At 40.8% G+C, this 19712-nt stretch overlaps 1 pseudogene; it reads left to right on the forward strand.

The window, feature by feature from the left end:
* The window catches only part of LOC133752556 (ATP-dependent RNA helicase DDX24-like), a 31604-nt pseudogene that overhangs the window by 1942 nt on the left and 9950 nt on the right, over positions 1–19712 (forward strand).

The following is a 19712-nucleotide window of genomic DNA, read 5'->3' on the forward strand; positions in this document are numbered from 1 at the left end:
TCTCTTTAGGTTCTTTATAGATCATACCCAACTAAGGAGGCAAATAGTAATTTTCATCTGCAACTATTAAAGCCATTCACTAACTTCCTTTTCTTCTTAAAAATATGTATAATATTGGGGATTGCAAGTGCCCCCAGAAAGGAAAGAAAGGGATCAAAGAAAAAACAGTGCTATTTTCTTGGAGCCCTGAGGGAGGGGGACATAGAAGACAGGGGAAACATTTACAATGAAAACTTTAGTGGCTTAACAGACCAGACTGAGAACTATGCACACTTCCATGCAAAACAGGTTATTCCAATGTCAGTTCTCTTATTCGTGTAGCATGCCTCATTAGCACATACATTGATCAATCAGGAAGAACTTCCTGCTTTAGAAACACATAAAAGTCCAAGTTAGGCAATGTTGAGCTGTCAATTCCAGCAGGCAGCCCTCCATGCCCTCCATGACAGACCTCCCTGGCTGCCAGGGAGAGAGAATGTCACTCACTTATTCAGCACAGAAGAGAAGCAGCCACTCAGAAGGTGGCAGAAGTCCACCAACTTGGCAGAGAGGAGAGAGCTGTGCTGCCCAACACAAAGCGCTGTGCTACCCCAGAAGAATCCAGCAAGAAGAACCTGCCGTATATCTCAAGACAAGATGAAGATCTAAGTGACTAGGAGTTGTAGACTGCTCCTGCCATTGCTCCTGTAACACTGACTCCATATTTGGGGTCTCATCTGGAATTGGGAGGGGTGAGTGAAAAAGCAGGCTAGACATAGTTGCTAATCCTTACCTGTTGATTGATCTATTCTGGCCTCTTGAATGGTTAAGTTGTACTCCTCAGAAAGAGACCAATCAGAGAATCTATTTGTGTATAAAAGAGCCAGCACTTGCAGGTTCTCTGGGCAACTCCTCCCTTGGAGTTCCCCTCCTGACTGCTATGGCAGGACCTTTTAATAAATCTCAATGCACTTACTGTCCCTGTTTATGTGGAAATTCTTCATTGTCTTGCAACAATATTGCTTTAGTTTCCAAAAACTTGAATTTGTGCCTGTTTATGTCACTTGAAATTCTTATGCTTCTTGCCTTCAAAAATCTTGCTGAAAATGTCTCAGTATATTCCAGAATGAAAACAAATTATATGGATGTCTTCAGATGGGCATCCCTGATTAACATCTCAAATAACCACAACTGCTGAGGCAGGGCTGGTCCAAAGCTGGGAGCTGGGAACTCAATCTAGGTCTCCCATGTGAGTAGCAGGGGCCTGGTTACTTGAACCATAACATCACCTGCTTCCTCCTGGGGTGTACATTAGCAGGAAGCTGGAACTAGAACCTGAGCACTTATATGGGATGCAGGCTTCCCACAAAGTGCCTAAACTACTAGGCCAAACACTTGCACCCCCCCCCCCAATAGATTTTAAAGAAAAGAATCTATGGGGCTGGTGTTGTGGCATAGTAGGTAAAGCTGCCGCCTATGACACCAGCATCCCATGTGGGCACCATTTCAAGTCCCTGCTGCTCCACTTCTAATCCAGCTCCCTGCTAATGGCCTGGGAAAAGCAGCAGAATACGGCCCAAGTACTTGGGCCCCTGCCACCTGTGTGGGAGACCAGGATGGAGTTCCTGGTTCCTGGCTTCCATTTTACCCAGACCTGGCTGTTGCAGACATTTGGAGTGAACCAGAAGATGGAAAGTATTCTCTCTCTTCTCTCTCTTCCTTTCAGATAAATAAATCTGAAGACAAAAACCTATATCAACATAGGGAACTGATGTGTCTCAGTAAGAGGATGTTAGGAAGATCTTATTATGGTATTTGAGTATTTTGAAGGGGGATTTAAGGAAGCATGAATTAACCCTAACCCACTTGTTATCAGAAAGCAGGGCCAATTGCATGATTGTCCATCTCAATCTTAACCTATAGGGAGAGCAGACTAGGATGAGAATAAAGCTGTAATTGGCAATGTGGCAGTCACCCATCTTGGCTAAGATAGTGGGTGTTTGATGTTTTTTGGGTGTCATGGTGATCATCTATTTATCTGTTCTTTGACAAAATTACAAAGTAGTCTTGTTTTGTCTCACTGAGTCAGCCTCTAAGTGGCTTTGTCTTAGGTTGGTGCTCTGTGAGTTTATGTCCAACAAGAGAATAGCATGCTTAACTCTGGATACTTTGTCAGATTTCTTGATGAAAGGGGCCTCCTTGACTTCCTCTCTTTCTCAAATAGTAAGTGAAAAGCCTTAGAATATAAGGAACAAATGTTATAAGTAGTGGGAAAGAAGAGAGGAAGTACAACAGTGGCCATTATTCTGTCTTTAATGGAAAGTAGTCACGCACATTGATGCTGTGGCCAAGTTTACAGGAATTAAAACTGCTATTTTGGTTGGTTAAGTATCTATGCAGAAACAGCAGAGGATGCTGAACTGCCATCCAGAGATTGTGATTGCCACACCAGGCAGGCTGTGGGAGCTGATCAAAGAAAGACACTCTCATTTGAGCAACCTTATTTAAAAAAAAACCTTTTATTTAATAAATATAAATTTCCAAAGTACAGCTTATGGATTACAGTGGCTTCCCCCCACCCCATAACTTTCCTCCCACCCGCAACCCTCCCCTCTCCTGCTCCCTCTCCCATTCCATTTGCATGAAGATTCATTTTCAATTATCTTTATATACAGAAGATCAATTTAGTATAAATTAAGTAAGGATTTCAACAGTTTGCACCCATACAGAAACATAAAGTGAAAAATACTGTTTGAGTACTAGTTATAGCATTAATTCACATTGTACAACACATTAAGGACAGAGATCCTACATGAGGAGTAAGTGCACAGTGACTCCTGTTGTTGACTTAGCAAATTGGCACTCTTGTTTATGGCATCAGTAATCTCCCTAGGCTCTTGTCATGAGTTGCCAAGGCTATGGAAGCATTTTGAGTTCACCGACTTCGATCTTATTTAAATGAGGTCATAGTCAAAGTGGAAGTTCTCTCCTCCCTTCAGGGAAAGGTACCTCCTTCTTTGATGGCCCATTCTTTCCACTGGGAACTCACTCACAGAGATCTTTCATTTAGGTTTTTCTTTTTCCAGAGTGTCTTTGCTTTCCATGCCTAAAATACTCTCATGGGCTCTTGAGCCAGATCCGAATGCCTTAAGGGCTAATTCTGAGGCCAGAGTGCTGTTTAGGGCATCTGCCATTCTATGAGTCTGCTGTGTATCCCGCTCCCCATGTTGGATCATTCTCTCCTTCTTAATTCTATCAGATAGTATTAGCAGACACTAGTCTTGTTTATGTGATCTCTTTGACTCTTAGACCTATCATTACAATCAAATGTGAACTGAAACTGATCACTTGGACTAGTGAGATGGCATTGGTACATGCCACCTTGATGGGATTGAATTGCAATCCCCTGGCACGTTTCTAACTCTACCATTTGGGTCAAGTCAGCTTGAGCATGTCCCAAATTGTTTATCTCCTCCCTCTCTTATTCCCACTCTTATATTTAACAGAAATCACTTTTCAGTTGAATTTAAACACCTAAGAATAATTGTGTGTTTGAGCAACCTTTGACAGCTCAGGTGCCTGGTACGGAATGAGGCTGACCAGATGGGTGAAAAAAGCCATTTTGCTTAACTCTCGCAGCTGCTAGAGATGTTCAGTTACTCCCAGTATAACCCCACAGAGGCAGACACTTGTTTTTTTCTGCCACACTGACCCAGGTATATCAGCTTCCTGCTCGACTTCTTCATAAGAAACACACCAAGAAAATGGAAAAAACTGCCAAGCTTGACCTCCTTGTACAGAGCTTGGCATGAGGGGTAAGCCAAAGGTCATAGACCTCACAAGGAATGAGGCCACAGTGGAGACACTGACAAGAGACCAAGATTCACTGTGAGACTGAAGGGAAAGACTTGTACTTCTACTACTTCCTGATGCAGTATCTGGGCCGAAGCTTAGTGTTTGCCAACAGCATCTCCCACATCAAACAGCTCGGCTCTATGGGCTCATCAAAGTCCTAGATATCATGCCATTGACCCTGCATGCCTGCATGTACCAAAAGCAGAGGCTTAGAAACCTGGATCAGTTTGCCTGTCTGGAAGACTGTGTTCTCTTTGCAACAGATGTGGCAGCTTGGGGTCTGGTTATTCCTAAAGTCCAGCATGTCATCCATTACCAGGTCCCTTGCACCTCAGAGATATATGTCTACCAAAGTGGGCGAACTGATTGTGCCACCAATGAGGGCCTCAGCCTGATCCTGATAGGACCTGGGGATGTGTTCAACTTTAAGAAGATTTACAAAACCCTCAAGAAAGATGAATACATCCCCACTGTTTCCTGTGCAGACGAAGTATATGGACATAGTCAAGAGCAGATCCGTTTAGCTTGACAAATTCAGAAAGCTGAATATCGGAACTTCCAAGCTTGTCTGCACAACTCTTGGATTGAGCAGGCAGTAGCTGCCCTGGTGATTGAGTTGGAAGAAGACATGATGCATAAGGAAGGAAAAACTGACCAACAAGAAGAGCGTTGGCTACAAAAACAGATGAAGATCCTGAAAAAGGAGCTGTGCCATATGCTGTCCCAGCTGTTGTTTAAAGAGAACCTGAAAACCAAGTATCCCACGCAGTCTTCAGGCTGCCCCTATTTGTGTCTACCCTGAGCAGTGGCAAGTCTGCGTTGAATTGCCTCCCCAAACAGAAGAGGAAGAAGAAGAAGAAGCCAAAGGATCATCAGCAGGAACAGCCACAGTCAAGTACAAGCACCCAGTAGTTGCCCCAGTCACTGTGTTGGTGCTTGCACAATGGTATCTATTGTTGGTTATATGTGAAAAATCTTCCCACCCTGGCTATTCACTCCACCAGCGACTGTGGATATACAAATCTCCCATTCTGCTGCACTATCTCCCAACAGCAGCGATCTCATGCAGGTTTGTGTTGTTTGGGGTTAAGTATTCTGTGCAGCAGCTTAGTATTTCTATATTCCTGTGTTTACAGGTTTCTTGTGTGTTCAGCTCAATTCCCTAAATTAAAAACAATGGTCAGAACTAGAATAAAAATAGAAAGTAGTCATGTGACCTCATTGTGACATAGTGGGTTAAGCTGACACCTGAAAAACTGGGATCCCATATGAGTCTCAATTCAAGTCCCAACTGCTCCACTTCTGATCCAGCTCTCTGCTCATGCACCTAGGAGGGCAGTCGAGGATGGCCTGGGTACTTGGGCCCCTGCCACCCATTTGGGGCACCCTGATGGAGCTCCAGGCCCTAGCTTCATCCTGCTCCAGTTCTAGATGTTGTGGCCATTTAGAAAGTGAACTAGCAGATGGAAGATTCTCTCTCTCTCCCTCCCTCCCTCCTTTCCTCCCTCTCTCCCTCTCTTTTTCCATTGAAAATAAATACATAAATATTTTTTCAAAAACAAAATAGTCATTCAAAACATAATTGTTTGGAACATATGCTAAAAATTATCTGAAATTCAAAAATAAGTGGGCTTACTTTTTTTTTTTTGCTAAATCTGACAACACTGAAATAAAGACAACATCAATTATATAGGAAACACTTCGAATATTTTGTCCCTTTTCTTCCCATCTCATTTAGTTTTTAGAGTGTTTTATTTATTTGCATTTTACTTGAGATAGTGAGAGAGAAATGCTTCCATCCACTGGTCATTCCCTAAATGGCCACAACAGTCAGGGCTGGGCCAGGCCAAAGCCAGGAGCCAGGAGCTCAATTCACTGTATCCCACAGGGTTGACAGGATCTCAATTACTTTAGCCATCACCTGCTGCCTCCCAGGGTGTGCATTATCAGGAAGCTGGATTGGAAGCAGACTGAAACCAGGTACTTCAATATTGTATATGGTGTTCAAACAGTGACATGTGTACCCCCCATTTAGATTTTTGAAAATTTAGTTAAGCTTAGAAGAAAATATAATTCAGTTTGAACCATTCCTATATGTTATGAATGTACATACGCAAATAGTATATATACATATGATACAATACACATACATGTAACATACACATATACATACATAAATACAAGAGGAGGCATCCAATATTACACAACATGTGATACACACTCACCAAAATCACCCAAAATAAGGCAGAACTGCCTGTGTTGTTACTGCCACTCTGTGAAGAGTATCCTGTGGCCAGTCATGTTGCCCTTCAGTTATTTCATGTAGGAGGCCGAGAAAAGCATGATCTTTGGTCCACTCTAGTCCACCACTTTGGTTCACCTCATACAGAACTGAAGGGCTAGCAGAATTTATTGCAGCTGTGACTTCTTTAGAATGATACACAGACCTCTGCCAGGGCTGGAGGCCCATGGACCTGGGGAAGACTTTTGCCAAAGTACTTGCAACGGTTTCCATTATTTCCTTAGCTTTGTGCTATTGCACAGGTGTCGGGGAATCCAAGAAGTGGAGCTTTTATGAAGCTCTTGAGTTCCACCATTTTCACAGTTGCAGTAGCTCTAGTGTTTTATGAAGTCCCAAGGTGGTGGCCTCAGGATCCAGGAGCAAGCTTCACAGTTTGTCAAAGAGCCCCAGGCCTATTGAAACTGCCCATTACCCACAGGGCCACCACTATCACCTGCAGCCCTAGACTCCTGCTCTTGATTTGTAAACCAATCATGCTTCATTTGCTTTCAGTCTCATTCTCAGTAGTGGTTCTCTGTGTTACTGGGCACCCCCTTCACTTTTGCCTCATCCACCTATTGCTGCTGCTACTTGTACCCCTATGGGAACATCAAACCAGGGTATAGCCTCCTTGATGAGGAGAGGGAAGTCAGCTTGTTGCACAGGTAAGTGAGGCCATCCCACCTTGGCTCTGAGAAATCTGCTTGCCGTCGGAATCCACTTCCACTTTCATCCTACTTCTGATCATTTGCATTTTATTACCTTCAGTTTCCCTGCACCCAATTTTCATCCTTTTCTTCAGGCTATCTACAGACCCCTATTCACCCTTTTCCTTTTCACTTTTTCATCCTTGGGACCCCTTGTAAATTGCCCTTATAGGTTTGCAGACCTACATGTGGCATTTATTTCTTATTTGCTTTGTGTTATCATTCGTAAACGTATTTTTATCCTCTACTAAATATCCTGTGGCAAGGAGGAGCCCTATTTTGTTCATTACAGAATTCACAATGCCTGGCACTCATGTAGATTCTAAAAGGTTGCATGCTGAATGAACAGATAGGCTTGAAATTATAAAAAGGATATGTAAGTGGAAATTCTTTGTAGTGAGTTGGCAAGGGTTGAGATTAATGTTTAAACTGGAAGAGAGAAAAACTTTCCTGTGAGACAAGATAATTGGATGAATGTATGACAAATGATGTGATAAACAGCAAACGAGGCCACCTTGAGAAAGGTCATGTTAAGGGGTCTCAGTTTTGATCTTGAAGAATGAGAGGAGGAAAGAAAATTTTCCTCTAATGAGAATGAATATTGGAGTGGAAAAATAATGTGTGGAGAAGGAGAAAGAAAATAGTTATAATTATCACTGTGTAAGTACTCATATCTAATGTTATTGAGTGTAGCAGATACCGTACTAATTGCCTTAGATTCATAATGTGTTTAAAAATGAAAAGTTTTAAAACATGTCAGGCATTGAATGGTAGGTTGAAATTCCAAGAGTTGGGAATGATGGAGTTGGGAGATGTCTTGATAATTCTTTTTCTTCCAGCACTTGAAGGTAATAAAACAGTGATGAAGAAGACAGCCTCTGGATTCAAACTGCCTGAATTTGAAGCCCTGTTTTTCTGTTTAACACCTTTGTCACTGTGGGCGAATTACTTAACTTCCTCAAGCTTAATTTCTTCACCGGTAAAAAGGAAATACAGATAGTACTGGTGTTTTTAGGATTTTTGTAATGATTTTGTGCCTTGAATGCAATATACATTTCATAGGTGCTAGCTATAAGCAGTAGACATACCTCTTGTGCCCTTACTGGGGAGATGAGTGACACTGCTGCATTTTTACTCTGGCAACCCCTCTGGCCTGTTATAATGGAAAGATTCTTCCAGTCTATGTCAATCAAAAACAAGTAACTTCTTATTTGAGAATGCTAAACAAAAGATATAAGAACATCTTGGATAAAACTTGAATTTGTGGGTATGGAAAAGAAATACAGTCATGTGCTACATAATAACATTTTGGTCAATCACAGACTGCATACACAATGGACTATGCATATGACAGTGGTCCTGTAAGATTATAATGGAGATCAGAAATTCCTGTTACCTAGGATGTTGTAGCTGTCCTAACATTGTCGTACAATGTATTACTCATGTTTCTGGGATAAAATTGGTATACACAAATCTTCTGTATTACCAGTCACATAAAAGTACTGCACATACAATTACATATAGTACATATTACTTGATAATGGTAATAAAATACTATGTTATTGGTTTATGCATTTACTATACTTTTTATGGCTGTTTTAGAGTATACTTCTATTTCTACAAAAATTTGCCATAAAACAGCAAATTGCCCCATTATGCCAGCATCTGCTGTGACTATCTTGTATTTACCATCTCTTGATTGTTTTGAGGCCACATGGAGTGATTAATCTATAACATCTAGGTTGTGTAAGTACACTCCGTGATGTTTGCACAACAATGAAATCACCCAACAGAATATTTCTCAGAATGCATCCCCATCTTTAAGCAGTACATGACTGTAATTTAAGAATACAAATGTAAGTAGGTAGTAGCAGGTATTATTTTAATCATCTTCTATCCATCTGATTGGTGTAGGAATGATTCCCACCCTTGTGTCATGGGGTGACGGAGCATAGGACAGATGACATGAAGAGCAGTTTTATTAATCACATGTACTCACAACTAATGGTGCAAGGGTGAATACAGCATGCTACAAAGCACTACACAGGTTGCTGTTGGTAAGAGAATGAACAATCAGCAACTGTGAGAGGCAGGCTTTGTAGTACACAGATGTTGAGAAAAATCTTGGGAGGATATGATTGGCTTGTTTAAATAATTCTGCAGGCTGGTAGAGTACTAAAGTCTGCTACCCTGGGATGAACTGGAACTGTGTCTAATCTCTCTGATAAGAAACTTGTTCAGTTAGAAGGCCTCATCTTAAGCAGGGAATTTGAAGTTAGGCCATTTAGGGCTCTCCTGGTTTCCACACATATCCAGGCAGCATGTAATATTGGTGGATTATACCACAAAAAGTGTGTCTTTAATGTCTGGAAGACATCCTTGCTCCCTTTACTCATATATTCCAAAAGCTGTTGTTTGTATATTTAGTTTTTAGATTCCCTGCTCTTGAAATTGGAAACCCTTAGAGTCCAACTCTGCATTATTATAATGCCCTTTTCTCTTCAATAAAGAAGTAAAAAATAATTTATTCAAACAATAAAGTCAAATATATTTATTTTATAGCGATTTTTTGAGAAAACAGATGGATGGAAACAAACAGCTAAGCTTGGATGAATTGAAATTCTGTTTTTTTTTCTTTTCCAGTTTATGAGTAACAGCAAAAATTAAAATGAAAGAAATGGCCCACATAATAAAACAAACCAAAAACAAAACTAGTGTTCTCCAAAGAGCAGATAAGTGATATAATTTTCTTTTTAAAAATATTTATTTATTTATTTGAAAGGCAGAAACACAGAGAGAGAAGGAGAGAGAGGGAGAGAGAGACCTTCCATCCACTGGTTCACTCCCCAAATGGCTGCAAAGGCCAGAGCTGGGCTGGTCTGAAGCCAGCAGCCAGGAAATTCTTCCGGGTCTCCAGTATGGGTGCAGGGGCTCAAGTACTTGGGCCATCTTCTGTTGGTTTTCCCAGGCAAATTGTCAAGGAGCTGTATCAGAAGTGGAGCAGCTGGAACTCGAACCCGTACCCATATGGGATGCCAGTACTCCAGGAAGAGGCTTAACCTTCTACACCACAGCACTGGCCCCAGTAATATAATTTTCTAAACAAAAACAAAAACAAAAACAAACTAAGGGAAATATAGATAAGGAAAAAAACCTGAATCTTATTGAATATAACTTTTGTCACTTCAGACTTTTATTTTGGGGTCGGCGCTTTGGCATAGTGGGTAAAGCTGCTGCCTGCAGTGCTGACATCATATATGGACACTGGTTCGATTCCCAGCTGTTCCACTTCTGATCCAGCTCCTTGCTAATGTGCCTGGGAAAAGCTTCAGAAGATGGCCCAAGTACTTGGGCCCCAGTAACCACTTGGGAGACCTGCTGGCAACTCCTGGCTCCTGACTTCAGCATTGTGGCCATTTGGGGAATAAACCAGCGGATGGAAGATCTCTCTCTCTCACTCTCTCTCTCACTCTCTCTCTCTCTCTCTCTCTCTCTCCTTTTCAAATGAATAAATAAATCTTTTTTAAAGAAAACTTTTATTTTGAGAGCGGCAAGATGGCGGAATAGGAAGGGAGCACATTATTAGTCCGGGAGAGAGACAGTTTAATGGAGATACTGCAGGGTCAAGGAAGAGTAGGGGATGAAACAGCAGAGGAAACTCTTCCGAAACTAGTGATTCACAGTGTACCTGCGTGGAGAGCATGGGAGCCCAAGTTCAGGACACCAGCGGCAGACTCAACACACCAGCACTGGAACGCGAGGTGAGCCGAACATCAATAGCCCAAGACACCAGTGGGCAAGCGGAAAGAGGAGGCTAGAGGGAACGAGGCTTGAAACTCCGTGGGGAAAAATTCACCAGGCTAACTAGAAGAGAGAGAGGAAAAAAATTTAAAAAGTGACCGATACGGACACAAGTTTCTCTCTCTCCGCTCACCTCTCAAAGGCGAGCAAGACAGAGCAGGCGCCATTTTGGACATACGTCATAAGCAGGGCGACCTCAGGTCTGCACCAGCCCTGAGCCTAGCAGAAAAACCTGACTCTGGGGGGAGGGGTGAAATAACAGGAGATTAGGATCTAACTTGGCAACCCAGTGGGAGACTGCAGGAGAATTGGAGCCCACACTGAGGGCAGCAGAGATTCCCTGTGTGGTCCTTGGGAAAGAGCTTCCGATCTCTGGCTCCTGTGGGTATATCATTTGCCTGCTAACTACCTCCAATTACATTCAGCTGTGCGGAATTACTTCCCTTTTGAATCAAAAAAAAGAAAGAGAGATTTACCACACCTAACCTGGGAGTGTCATCTTTGACACACCCTCAACCCTGAGGAACCAAACACAGCTCTGAGTCCACACTCATCTCAAGCCTCTAAGGCTCCACCGAAAGCAGACAGTCCACTTAATATAGAGCCATAGTGTAACAAGAAAAAACACCACAGCGAAGAAACCAAATATCTCCAACATGCCAAACAACAAATGCAAAAACTGAGGTAACAAGAACAAGGAAGATACTATGGCACCCCCAAATGAAAAACACACCCCAATTCAAGATTATGAAGATGATGAGATAGAAGAAATGCAAGAAGCGGATCTCAAAAAATTGATAAGAACATTAAGAAGTTCTCAAAAACAAATTCTTGAACTACAGAAATCCTTAATGGACAAGATAGAAAATCTCTCTAGTGAAAATGAAATATTAAGGAGGAATCAAAATGAAATGAAACAACTAGTGGAAAAAGAAACTGTGATAGTGACGAGAAATCATAATGAAATGAAGAGTTCAATAGATCAAATGACAAACACATTAGAGAGCCTTAAAAACAGAATGGGCGAAGCAGAAGAGAGAATATCAGACTTAGAAGACAGAGAACAGGAAAGGAAACAGGCAAACCAAAGAAAAGAAGAAGAAATTAGAAATCTAAAAAATATTGTCGGGAATCTACAGGATACTATTAAAAAACCCAACATTTCGGGTTCTAGGAGTTCCTGAAGGCATGGAGAGGGAGAAAGGACTAGAAGGCATTTTCAGTGACATACTAGCAGAAAATTTCCCAGATTTGGAGAAGTACAGAGGCACCTTAGTACAGGAAGCTTATAGAACCCCTAATAAACATGACCAAAAGAGATCCTCACCACGACATGTTGTAATCAAACTCACCACAGTGAAACATAAAGAAAAGATTGTAAAAGGTGCAAGAGAGAAACGTCAGATTACTCTCAGAGGATCTCCAATTAGACTCACAGCAGACTTCTCATCAGAAACCCTACAAGCTAGAAGGGAATGGCGAGACATAGCCCAGGTACTAAGAGAGAAAAACTGCCAACCCAGAATACTATATCCTACAAAGCTCTCATTTGTGAATGAAGGTGAAATTAAGACTTTTCATAGCAAACAGAAACTGAAAGAATTTGTTGCCACTCATCCTGCCCTGGAAAAGATGCTTAAAGATGTGTTACACACAGAAACACAGAAACATGGTCACCAATATGAAAGAAGGTAAAGGAAGGAAACCTCACAGCAAAAGATCACAGGAAGCTCAATTACGCTTTGACATAGAATTAAAATCTGATGCTCTGTTAAATCAATGTGTTAAAGCAATCTATTATGTTCTCTTGATGTCTGTTAAATTCTAATTGTTCAAAAACAGCTGCATTTTTATTAAGAGCTATGGGTTATTTAAATATGTGCTTATTTTCAAAGATTTGAATAATCACCTTTAACAATGATCAAATTTGGTCTATGTTATGTCATGATTTTAAGGAATCTTATTTCAACCAGACATTTTGGATTTTCAGCCTTCTTGGCATTCTTGACAGGCATGCAAAAAATCAAAGTTTCAAACAATCTGGTCTCTAAAATTTCAGGTAATTCCTGGACTTTGGTTTTTCCAGTTTGGGCCCAACTGAAAAAATCGAAGGACCTATGTCTCTCATCTTATAGAGACACCAACTAATCAGTCTATTTGGACTATATTAGAAGGACTGTCAAGATGTGACGTGGTACTAAACTTTAAGTTTCTATAATGGAAAATGCTATTAATACAAATGTTTGAGAATTAAAAAGTCTAATGATCTTGTGTTACTAGACATGATAGTTATCTTAATGAGAAAGCCCCAGAGGCCTAAAGGGGTAAATACTTGTAAAATCCTACAGGTGCTTTCAAAAATACTGTGAAGTAAGCAAGTGCCTCTTGTTGGTTGATGAGTTTATAATTTTAAACATGGCGACTTAAAAGTCTTTTGTCATCCATAGTTATATATGATGTGCTGCTCATAAAACTAAAGCGTTGTTGGTTCTGTGTTTAGCTGTCCTCCTATAGGTTCCTATGGACTTTTTCCAGCTACTTCGATTGTATTCAGTACTTTGGGATGGCTCTGTAAACAGATGAAGCCAATAATGTATTAACAGTACCAACTGAGAGAAAGTATGGTTAACTGAGGTTACTAAAAACAAAAAGCAATTCAAATCCATTGGCAATCTACAAAAAGAGTTAAAGATTTTAAAAGCTATTATTAAAATCGCTATATTGGTCTATTATGCTATGTTATATGTGTGTACATATTGTATGTCCACATGGGGAAATTTTATTAAGAGTTTTATTTTAAATGGCTTATAGATAAGATTGTCCATAAATTTAAGCTGCTAAAATCAATCAAAGATATATTTTAATTTGTGTGACCTGAATCTGTGTATCATATGCTTTAAACGTGTTGGTAGAAAGAAACTAAAAACATTTTAGATGGTTGTGCTTAAGTTTACTGGCTAAACAAACTACACCATGTTAGATATTTAAGAGGTGTTTTCAAATACATGATTCTTAAAATTAATAGAAGGCATTGGACCTTCTGGTAAATGTTTTCTTAAGCTGTTATCTAATGGTTGAAACGGTTTGCTAAGTATTCATGTGATATTGCTATTGTCAGCAAGCGATCTAGGACTTGCTCCCTCAATTCTCTATTCTAAGCCCAACTTGTTCTTTCATTTCTCTTTTCTCTTCAAGGTAGGAAACTAATTCTATTATGAAGGAATCTGTAGGATGCACAATTTAATCTTAAGACCTTATAAAAGGATGGATAACATTTTTCTGTAATAGCATAGCCAAAATAAGAACTTAAATAATAATCTCATAGCTAGATTCACTTCGCCATCAGCGAAGTATACAGTAAGTAGAAGAAACCTCCCTTTCAGACCAAAGGGAAAGAAAGTTTTTAAGTGAGAATATAATTTTCCTCATGGGAAAAACTACTACAGAACATGCCTGTGACTATAGACTTGTAGTTCAGGCCACCGAAGATTAGAGATGGGACTTGGACACTCCCTTGACTTGCATCCTCTGGTCTGCTTTAACAAAAACCAAGAGGAAAAGAAAGCTAGGCATCAGAAGCCATGGATGGCAGGCCTATTAATGGCTGTTCTGTACAGTGATCTGCCCTCAAGGAGACCCAACAGGCTAGAGTACTGCCGTGACTTTCAATGTGGTAAGCCTGGGCTTCAGCAGAAGTCAGCTTGTGAAGAGCCCTGGCAGCTCTGCCAAGAGTTGGATCACTGGAAATGGACCTGCCCTGGAGTCGAAGGATGCCCAGGTCAGAGCCACAGATCTTATTGGCTCTAAGCTGAAAAGCCCTTCACTCAGCCCAACTTCCAAAGTGACCACTGCAGCTGAGGGGATGGTCAAGTAGGGTCAGCAACATTGCAGGCAGAACTGTAAATTTCTTGTTAGAGATGCCACCTGCCTTTACCTGGCCAGCTCTCCTCCCAGGCCAGCCAAGTAATGAAAGTCAACAGAGTGCCTACCCCTAGGAGGTTTACACCTCCCTTAGGATATACCCCATGTGAAGAGATAGATAGGTCTGGGCCTCTTAACTTACAAGGCCTAAAGCCCACCAGATTATTATCAAGCCCCTTCTATCAGGTTCTATTTGCCTCTCAATCAGAAAACTTAATTGTAGCTTAGACAGCACCTTTCTTAGCTCCTCTAATAATGACTCTGTCCTTTGTTCTAGACCCTGTCTAGTGCACTTGGGCCTCATTCCTTTGTAATCATAACCTCTACTCTACCACCAATGGCTTTCCTCCCAACCTGGGTGTACTGATGGTCCTCTTCCCCACTTAATGCTGTATAATTATTCAAACCTGGTAAATGCCACTCTTAGGATCATTGGTTACTATCCTCACTCTGTCTTTTATGACCTTGTCTAAATATGTTCAGAGTCGGCAAACTTGTTAGGCTTCCATAGCCTTGGCAACTCATGGCGACAGCCTAGGATGGTTACTGGCGCCATAAACTAGAGTGTCAATTTGTTGGGTCAACAACAGGAGCCACTGTGCACTTGCTCCTCATGTGGGATCTCTGTCCTTAATGTGCTGTACATTTTGATTTGATGCTATAACTAGTACTCAAACAGTATGTTTCACTTGTGTTTCTATGTGGGTGCAAACTGTTGAAATCTTTATACTAAATTGATCTTCTGTATATAAAGAGAATTGAAAATGAATCTTGATGTGAATGGAAGGGGAGAGGGAGCGGGAGAGGGGAGGGTTGAAGGTGGGAGGGAAGTTATGGGAGGGGGAAGCTATTGTAATCCATAAGCTGTACATTGGAAATTTATGTCCATTAAATAAAAGTTAAAAAAAAAAGAAAAAAAAAGAAAACTTTTATTTTGTGAGGGCCTTTTATTTTCTGTTTCTTCCAGTGCTCCGATTTTTGTCTTCATTATTTCCTTCATGTTACCTAGTTTCTGAATAGTATATTTTAACCAAATTGAAACAGCCTTTTTCCTTTATAAATATGTATAATGGACTTATTCACAAATGTAAAACTATTTCTGCCAGATATCACAGAAGAAGAAATGGACAGTAAGGAGCTATGTTGTAAATTGATCTTCTGTATAGAAAGATAATTGAAAATGAATCTTGATGTGAATGGGATGGAAGAGGGAGTGGGAGATGGAATAGTTGCGGGTGGGAGGGAGGTTATGGGGGGAAAAGCCGCTATAATCCAAAATTATGTACTTTGGAAATTTATATTTGTTAAATAAAAGTTAAAAAAATAAAAAAGGAAACTTAACTAACTTTAAAGTAGCAACCAAGAATGATATGTCTTTTGTAAGCGCTTAGACATAATTATGATACAATTCTTTGAGGACAGGGGTTCTGAATGGGAAGTTAGTGCACAGTGACTCTTGTTAATTTAACAATTTACATTTTTATGTATGATGTCAGTGATCACCTGAGGTTCTTGAAAAGAGCTGCCTAGGATATAGAAGCCCTTTGAATCCACAAACTCCGATAGCATTTAGACAAGGCAATAAGCAAAGTAGAGGTTCTTCCTTCCCTTCAGAGAAAAGTACCTCCTACTTTGATGACCACTTCTTTCCACTGGGATCTCACCCACTGAGGTCCTTCATGTAGGACACTTTTTACCACATTGTCTTGGCTTTCCATTGTCTGAAATACTCTTGGGCTTTTCAGCCAGACCAGAATGACTTAAGGGCTGATTCTGAGGTCAGAGTGCTATTTAAATCAATTGTCATTCTATGGAGTCTGCTTTGTGAACTGCTTCTCATGTCGGAGCATTCCCTCCTTTTAAATTCTATTATTATTACTTTTTAAAAGATTTTATGTTATTTATTTGAAACACAGAGTTGCAGAGAGAGGTAGAGACAGAGAAAGAGGTCTTCCATCTGCTGGTTCACTCCCCAGATGGCTGCAACAGTTGGAGCTGCTCTGATCCAATGCCAGGTGCCAGGAGCTTCCTCCGGGTCTCCCACGTGAGTGCAGGGGCCCAAGGACTTGGGCCATCTTCAACTGCTATACCAGTCCATAGCAGAGAGCTGGATCAGAAGAGGGGCAGCTGGGACCAGAACCGGCACCCATAGGGGATACTGGTGCTTTAGGCCAGGGCTTTAACCCACTGTGCCGTAGCACCAGCCCCTAATTCTATTACTATTACCAGAACCTGAATCCTATCCATATGATAACTTTAACACTTAAGATGTTATTTTTACCACACCCAGCTTAAGGGGATTTGGGGTCCCATGGCGAGTTTTTAAACTGTACCCTTAGGGGCTGGTGCTGTGGCACAGCGGGTTAAAGCCCTGGCCTGAAGTGCCAGCGTCCCATATGCACACTGGTTCTGGTCCTGCCTGCTTCTCTTCTGATCTAGCTCTATGCTTTGGCCTGGGACAGTAGTAGAAGATGGCCTAGGTCCTGGGGTCCCTTCACCCATGTGGGAGACCTGGAGGAAGCTCCTGGCTCCTGGCATTGGATCGGAGCAGCTCCAGCTATTGCAGCCATCTGGGGAGTGAACCAGTGGATGGAAGACCTCTCCCTCTGTCTCTGCCTCTCTCTCTAACTCTGTCTTTCAAGTAAATAAAATAAATCTTAATAAAACATTGTACCCTTGGAAGTAAGTCCGTAGGAATGTATGCAGAACTATACAGCTTTATAGTTCATACATACTACATAGCTGTATAGTTCATACATTTCATAATTATAACTTTAGGAACATGGTGATTCTTCTCACCAGGCCCACCCTCCCACCCATACTCCCAACCCTTGTCCCTCCTCCCTCTCTTATTCCTCCTATTTTTTTAATGAAATCTATTTTCAATTAACTTTATACACATATGTTTAACTCTATGTTAAATAAAGAGTTCAACAAGTAGTATAAAAAACCCCTGTTCCTCAGCAGTCAAGACAAGGGCTATTAAAGTCATTGCTTCTCAAAGTGTCAATTTCATTTCTGCAGATTGCCTTTAGGTGCTCTATTCGTTTTCACAGGTCAGGGAGAACATGTTGTATTTGTCCCTTGGGGAATGGCTTATTTCACTAAATATTATGTTTTCCAGGTTCATCCATTTTGTTGTAAATGACTGGATTTCATTTTTATCTCCTGTGTAATATTCCATAGAATATATATCCCATATTTTTTTAACCTTTATATAATGAATATAAATTTCCAAAATAGCTTATGGATTACAATGGCTTCCCCCTCATAAATTCCGCCCCACCCACAACCCTCCCCTCTTATGCTCCCTCTCCCCTGCCATTCGCAACAAGATCCATTTTCAATTATCTTTATATACAGAAGATCAATTTAGCATTTATTAAGTAAATCTTTCAACAGTTTGCAAAAACCAAGAAACACAAAGTAAAAAATACTGTATCAGTACTAGTTATAATATTAAATCATGATGTACAGCACATTAAGGACAGAGATCCTACATGAGGAGTAAGTGCACAGTGACTCCTGTTGTTGACTTAACAATTTGACACTCTTGTTTATGGCATCAGTAATCACACTAGGCTCTAGTCATGAGTTGCCAAGGCTATGGAAGCATTTTGAGTTCTTCGGCTCTGATCATATTTAGACAAGGTCATAGCCAAAGTGGAAGTTCTCTCCTCCCTTCAGAGAAAGGTACCTCCTTCTTTGATGGTCCGTTCTTTCCACTAGGATCTCACTCACAGAGATCTTTCATTTAGGTCTTTTTTTTTTTTTTGCCAGAGTGTATTGGTTTTCCATGCCTGAAATACTCTCATGGGCTTTTCAGCCGGATCTGAATGCCTTAATGGCTGATTCTGAGGCCACAGTGCTATTTAGGGCATCTGCCATTCTATGAGTCTGCTGTGTATCCCACTTCCCATGTTGGATCGTTCTCCCCCTTTTTTATTCTATCAGTTAGTATTTGCAGACACTAATCTTGTTTATGTGATCTCTTTGACTCTTAGACCTATCATTACAATCAAATGTGAACAGAAATTGATCACTTGGACTAGTGAGATGGCATTGGTACATGCCACCTTGATGCGATTGAATTGGAATCCCCTGGCACGTTTCTAACTCTACCATTTGGGTCAAGTCAGCTTGAGCATGTCCCAAATTGTACATCTCCTCCCTCTCTTATTCCTACTCTTATATTTAACAGGGATCACTTTTCAGTTAAGTTTCAACACTTAAGAATAATTGTGTGTTAATTATAGAGTTCAACCAATAGTATTAAGTAGAACAGACAAAAAAATACTAAAAGGGATAAAGTATAAAGTTGTTCATCAACAGCCAGGGCAAGGGCTGATCAAATCACCGTTTCTCATAGTGTTCATTTCACTTCAACAAGTTTCCATTTTGGTGCTCGGTTAGTTGTCACCAATCAGGGAGAACATATGATATTTGTCCCTTTGGGACTGGCTTAATTCACTCAGCATAATGTTTTCCAGGTTCCTCCATCTTGTTGCAAATGACTGGGTTTCATTGTTTCTTACTGCTGTATAGTATTGTATGGAGTACATGTCCCATAATGTCTTTATCCAGTCTACTGGTGATGGGCATTTGGGTTGATTCCAGGTCTTAGCTATTGTGAATTGAGCTGCAATAAATATTAATGTGCAGATGGCTGTTTTATTTGCCAATTTAATTTCCTTTGGGTAAATTCCAAAGAGTGTGATGGCTGGGTTGTATGGTAGGGTTATATTCAGGTTTCTGAGGAATCTGCAGAGTGACCTCCATAGTGGCTTAACCAGTTTGCATTCCCATCAACAGTGGGTTAGTGTCCCCTTTTCCCCACATCCTCACCAGCATCTATTGTTGGTAGATTTCTGAATGTGAGCCATTCTCACTGGGGTGAGGTGAAACCTCATTGTGGTTTTGATTTGCATTTCCCTGATGGCTAGTGATCTTGAACATTTTTTCATGTGTCTGTTGGCCATTTGGATTTCCTCTTTTGAAAAATGTCTATTGAGGTCCTTGGCCCATCTCTTAAGTGGGTTGTTTGTTTTGTTGTTGTGGAGTTCCTTGATCCCTTTGTAGATTCTGGTTATCAACCCTTTATCTGTTGCATAGTTTGCAAATATTTTTCCCATTCTGTCGGTTGCCTCTTCACTCTCCTGACTGTTTCT

This window comes from Lepus europaeus, chromosome X (genome assembly GCF_033115175.1).
Source record: "Lepus europaeus isolate LE1 chromosome X, mLepTim1.pri, whole genome shotgun sequence".
In the NCBI taxonomy this organism is placed as follows: Eukaryota; Metazoa; Chordata; class Mammalia; order Lagomorpha; family Leporidae; genus Lepus; species Lepus europaeus.